Here is a 6,792-nt window from a genome sequence, read left to right as displayed (position 1 = left end):
AACCCAGCTTAATATAAACCCTATTTAATCCTTTTTATTAAATAGGGGAACTTGTCGGCAAATACAAAGGTTTCGCAGACCAAACGGACGTCATACTTTCCTTAGTTTATTTGATCGAGTCTCATCCTCAATTCTTGTGTTTATCCTTCGGGATAGATACAGGACTTGAGGAACAGTGCTCTTTAATTTTAAACTATAAAAAATATGGGGTCAGTTTGATTTCATACTTCAACGTTCTTCCGAAGCGGGCGACGAGATTTTGATTACAATGACCGACAGCTTCTTACGGGCAACTCCCCACAAACCAATCCCCGAAATAGCACCGACAGCTTCTGGCGACTCCGTTGGGGACATGCTTTTCTCTCCATACAAATCAAGGAATATTATCCTTACACATCGGTAATATGTCCTTGTCCCTCTTGGACCAAATTACCCTTCTTCTGTTGGCGTACTTTACCCATTTCTATCTTGGGGAAAGTACAACTAACTCCTTGGACTTCAGGAGTAGCTATTCAACCATCTTTGAACAAAGGAGTTTAGAAGGCCATTAAGGACTTTAAATTTTCATGTGGGGTCAGACCCCCAATAGGTGTGTCGGTGGACTAATTCCACCTGGGCATTTTTTACCACTAATTGGGTCCCGCACTGGGTCCTAAAATTTTTTACAACTCCCTTCCACATTTGGTTTGCTACTTCGCAAATTGAACCAAATCGTGTTGTGCTGCTCGCACTTTGAAATATTAATTAAATCATAAATTATAACCTGCCCGGTCTACGAAATTAACTATCTTTGAAACATTGCCTAATTTCAAGTTTGAATAGTTCTTAAGACCGGCTAGATAGGGAAGATACTAGATCTCACTCTAGAATTCCTTCAATTCCATCCACCTGGGGGCTAACATCTTGTATCATAACCTAAATAATAAACCGAGTTGGGGGCTTTAACTTGTCACTTTAAAGTCCTCTAACTCTACACCCTTCAATGAATATTTTCCTATTTATTTGCACTCAATCATATGAACTACATTATGATTTTTTCCAATTGTTGACTGAGACAATACCAGCCAGGTTATTACATGTTCTCACAACAAATTTTAACATATGGATTGGCCAAATCAAGAAGTAAATGAAGTGCATGAATTTGAATCATCACAACTTCTTCCAACATTAAATATCAATACTCTCCAAAATTTCTATCTATAACTTAATTAGTTATCATTTTAAGAGGAAAAATAAAGAAAACTACTCAAAATCCATATAGTAAATAAAACCAAGCTTTAGTTTAAAAGTAGAAATCATTGTCAAACCAACACAAGTCTCAATTAAAACCAAAAGTAGTCTCAAAACAAAAAGATAAAAACTTATCTCAAGTTCTCCACCAAACTCTTGAAGTTCCTTTGAATCTCTTCTCCTTACAATCACTCAAAATAAAATAACAAAAAGGATAAAACAAAAGTAAAAATGATGCCTAAAAATCTCTCTAAACTAACTCCCCAAATTGATGAACTTTCAAAACTTTCTAAGTATTTTCAAGACTCACACTTTTTTGGACCTTCTCAAACTTTTTTCAAAGTCCTCTCTTTTTTCTTTTATAATTTTCTAAATGGTGCCTTTGTTTCTCTTCAAATTATGTCTAGATTCATTGTATTTCCCCAAGAGATGCATCCTTTTGTGATAATTTTCATCCATGGTGGTTATAATCACCTATTAAGCCAATGGGTGCCTCAAAAACCTCTTCAAAATTCACAGAAACCAAATATACTCACCCAATAACTGCCACTGGCGCTTAAGCGTGGGGCCTACGACGCTTAGGCACGACCTTCTCTATTTAACCAATGCTTAAGCGCTGGATATGGGGCTTAGGTGCCAAAACTCTTTTACATTTTTTTCACCTTTTTGTTCCAAATTGGATCCTTTTTAACTCCTTTAAGTATTTTTCACCATTTTTACCTGTATCTACAAGAAAAACACAAAAATACCTTCCATTAAAGCGTAATATCTATACCTTCACAAGAAAAACACAAAAATACCTTCCATTAAAGCGTAATATCTAAAAAATAGGCATAAAAATGTGTCTAAAAACACTATATATTTTTGGTGTATCAAGAGAGTGTGGTGAGATTTTGGCAGAGTTTCCCCAAGGTTTCAAGTACTCTCTTCCTTGGCTGTGGAGAGGTCAATTTAAATCTATGGCTGCGTGGTGGAGCTCAGGGCTAGGAGTTGGGTGCTAAGGCATGCTGAGGTGGAGGGAAGAAAGGCTCAAGCATCCAATTAGAGTGAGCCAAGTAAGGGAGGTTTCATTTTGGGTTTTTGCCAATGGGGGCACCTTTGGGCTGGCTGTTTGCGATGGCTGAGGTGGTGGCTAGCCAGAGTATGCTCACCTCTTGGCTCAAGAAGGCTAGAGGGTGCTTAATGATGATTAACTCTTAATGGTATGACATGATGTCAAAAATATTCTGGTATAGGCCCAAAAATGGGTTGAAATCCCTTAATTTAGGGAACCATTGGTCCATAGCACACATTTTCTAGTTTAGGTGGGTTTCGGCTGGTTAATAGGATGCACTTGGTGGCTGGAGTGGTCCTTGGTTGGCCAATTTAGTTTGGCTAGGTCAAATTTTGTGTATTCATTTGGGTCAAATTGGCTTGGAATTGAGTTTAGGTTAGGCTAGCCATGAAATAGAGCTTAATTGATTGATCAATATTGTGCAGATGATTGCCATGAGGAGTTTAGGAAAGATTTGGAGTGATTTGAAGTTGATTTGGAGGTTCAACTTTATGGATTTTGGGCATTTAGTCAATTTGGGGGTGTTGGGTTTAACTTGGGTTTAGGTTGGGCTAAGGTTGGGTTAGGTTCAAATTGATCATTGAAAAAGTTCTATGGGAATGTAATAAAGAGTTTTCAACATAAATTGGGTGCCAATTTTGTAGTTTGGACATTCAATTGGATGATATTTGGGGACATAGCCAATTTGGGGCATATTTGGGGATTTGGACTTGAGGTAAATTAAATGAAATTGAGGATTCACCAAGGCCACTTAAAGGTCCAATTTTATGTGTAGGATTTTTATGAAGAGTTTAGGATTTAAATTGGGGCAAATTGAGTAGGCTATGGGGTTCAATTTGGTGGGGTTAAGTCATATGGTCAAAATTGGGGGTTTAACTTGGATCAAAATTGAGCTCAAAGCATGGATCAATTAGGCATGGATTTGGTTTTAATTGATCATATGAAAGATAAATTTGAGTTTAGGATTGAAATTCAGGGGAATTGGGGCCAAATTGAAGGATATTTGAGGTGAATTTAGGGAAATTGGGCCTTTAAGGGCAATTTGGGGGTTTTGGTCAAAATGGTCAAATTGGCCAAATTGGGTTTTATTGAATGGTCCAAATTGGTTTTGGAAACATTTTAAGTGATTTTGGATGTTTTGGGAAAATTTTGGCAACTAAGGGTATTTTTATATATTTGGCAAATTTGAGGGTATTTTGGTAATTTTTTGTAATTTTGAGTGATTTTGGAAAATTTGGGTATTTTGAAATGGTTTGAACTGATTTTTGAACAAATTTGGTTATTTTGGGAGAAATTGGTAATTTTGGCCAAATTTAGTTTCAAGGGCATTTAGATAATTTGGATGAATTTAGCGGCAAAAGGCTAAGTTGGATAAGGCTAGTTTGGATTTTTTTGGTAGAATTGGGGTGCCAACCACTATGTATGAGCTATGGGTCAATAAAACCCCCATTTGGGTCCTCTATGTATTGCTCTTAAATAAACCTTAGCCTAGGGCTAGTGGGTCTAGGGGACCATCTACATGAGTCTCCCAAAAGATCAAGGGATCAAAGTCAACAATTTTGTGTTTAGGGTTGCAAGTGGAAGTGGGTGCAAGTGAGTGCAAGTGAGTAAACCAGATCTAGACCAACACCCAGGGTTAGCCCTAAGGTCAATCGGTCCTATGGGGACTCTCCTTGAGATCCTCCATACTGACCCCACCTATTAAATGCTAAAGGTTAGAACCAATATGTGGAGCTTCAAGTTAAGCAAAGCGAGTTTAGAGTTTCTAATGGTTAGGGTTCCTCTTCTAGTTTTCTAGGAATACTCAACAGGAAAGTCAGATGGCTTGACCTTAGGCTACTAAAGAGGGAAAACTAAACCTCAACCAAAAGTGAGGTCAACAGGTTCTATAGTCAATTTGATAATTTTGAAAATGTTTGGGGATGCAAGAGAAAAATTGGTTATTTGGGTAGGATTAAAATTCATTGAAGATGCCAATTGGAAGGTCACCTTATTTGAGCCATGAGACCAAGGGGATGCTTACTTTTGATCCTTCATGTGTGGGCTCTAGCCACCGTAGTGAAGGGTTAAGAGCTTAAGGGCAGTGCCCCCCCCCCACCCCACATGAGTTTCCAAAGGAGCAAAAGGGAACAAATTCAATGGGTGTGATCTTAATGTTTTATGACAAGTGGAGAATTGTGATTTTCTTAAGGATGTGGAATACCAAACTCTAATCACCCATGGTTTCCCTAAGTCTAAGCAATATTATGGGTACTCATCCTTTGAATCCTCACATGTTGGTCTCAACCTTCCAAGTGCTTGAGGTTCATGTTCAACAACCACAAAACACTTCTTTCAATTACAGTATATAATTTTTTATCAAGAATTATTCATTAATTTCATTTTCAATGTAATCCAAATTTTCATGTTCAAGCCTAAATAGATGATCAACAATCTAATTATTAGTTCCCTTCTCATCTGCTATATCAAAATCAAATTCTTGCATTAGAAGGATCCATCTAATTAAGCTTTCGGTTGGATCCTTCTTTAACATCAGATATTTAATACCAGAATATTCTGTATGCACAATACATTTAAATGCAATAAGATAAGACCTAAATTTATCAAAGGCATATACCTTCTCTAATAACTCTTTTTTATTAATAGTATAACTAATTTAAGCTTCATTAAGAGTTTTAATAACATAATATATTATTTTAAAAATTCTATAATATTTTTGTCCCTGAATAGCCTCAATAGCTTAATCACTCACATCACACATCAACTCAAATGGTTTCCCGCAATTAGGTGAAACAACAATAGGATTGGTGATTAATTTTTTGCTTAATAACTCAAAGGCATTTTGGCTTTCTTTATTAAAATCAAATAAGGCATATTTTTCTAAAATTTAGCATAGAGTCTTAGTATATTTTGAAAAATATTTAATTTATCACATGTAGAATCCAACATATCCTAAGAAACTCCTATCTCCTTTCCCTGTACTAGGAGTAGGTTGTTTAGCAATAACTTGAATTTTAGTCGGATCTACTTCCATACCATTTTCAAAAATTTTATGTCCAAGTGCAATTCCTCCAACAACCATGAATTGGTATTTCTCTCAATTGAGAAATAAATTTGTTTCTTCGCATCATTTTAGTACTTTTTCTAAATGATTTATACATGATTCAAATGAAGTACCAAACACTGAAAATTCAACCATAAAAACTTTTATTCCTTTCTAAATTAAGTCATAGAAAAAATACATCACACACCTTTGAAAAGTTGTAGGTGCATTGCATAATCCAAATAGTATCCTTTTAAAATAAAATTTCTCGTAAGGAATCATGAATGTGGTCTTTCTTGACTCTCACAAGTTATAAAAATTCGGTGATAATCGGTATGTTGAACCAACCCACAATTACATGGATATTTATGATCTTGAATATAGCCATAACTTGACTCAATTTATATTTAACGGCTAGTGAGAATAAATGTAATATTTAAAAAATTGAGATCAATAGTTTTCCTAGTATGGGTAATAGGCAAGTATACGTATCGTTTCAAGTAATATAGAATTTTCTTTAAAAACCGCAGTATCGATCCCACCGAGAAATTAAAGGAAAGTGGAAATTTCAGGAATTTTATCTATGAAAAAGCTTTACTTAAGATTGCAAAAAATATTTATAGTTTACGCAATGAAATAAAGTTTACTAATTCCTATAAATGCAAGTTAAATGTAAATGCAGGGTTTTAGAAAAATTAAGACAAATATAAAAAGAGACTTTCTCCTTGCAAATAATTCTTAATCAGTGTAGCATTTCAAATGTTTGGAGCTTTAATTGTGGTATTGTGACAAATAGGGGCATACTTATTCCTTACCTTTTTCAAGCATAAAGAATATTGGCTAATCTAAGATTGGTGTCAGCATGTATAGTAGTGTTTGGTAGGTTTTAGTCTCTCACACCTAGATTACCCAGTTTGCCTTCTTTATAGAACCTTCTAGTGAGCCTTAGTTCTAATATCTAAACCAAATTGATAAAAAAATCTAGCTCATCACCCTAGAAATATCAATTATATTGTCGGTGCTATTTTTAGTTGGAGGAGTTGCCCGTAAGAAGCTGTCGGTCACCGGAATCAAAATCTCGTCGCCCGCTTCGGAAGGACGTTTTAATTTACATATATAATTAGTTTTAGAAAAATATGAAATCAAACTGACCCCATATTTTTCATAGTTTAAATGAAAGAGCGTTGTACCTCGAATCTTGTATTTATCCCAAAGGATAAACACAAGTCTTGAGGATCAGGCTCGATCAAATAAACTAAGGAATATATGACATCCGTTTGGTCTATGAAACCTTTGTATTTACCGATAGGTTATATTAAGCTGGGTTTGGAATTAAATAGGGTTTATATTAAGCTGGGTTCGGACATGCTTCATATAAGGGCAAGCCCCTATAGTTAATTACATCTTAAATGACCAAAGTCACCTAAGATAACTCTCGATAAAAATTAGGAAATATTATCTTCAA

This window comes from Phalaenopsis equestris, unplaced genomic scaffold (assembly GCF_001263595.1).
Source record: "Phalaenopsis equestris unplaced genomic scaffold, ASM126359v1 Scaffold001082, whole genome shotgun sequence".
Lineage (NCBI taxonomy): Eukaryota > Viridiplantae > Streptophyta > Magnoliopsida > Asparagales > Orchidaceae > Phalaenopsis > Phalaenopsis equestris.
This window is presented reverse-complemented; position numbering follows the sequence as displayed.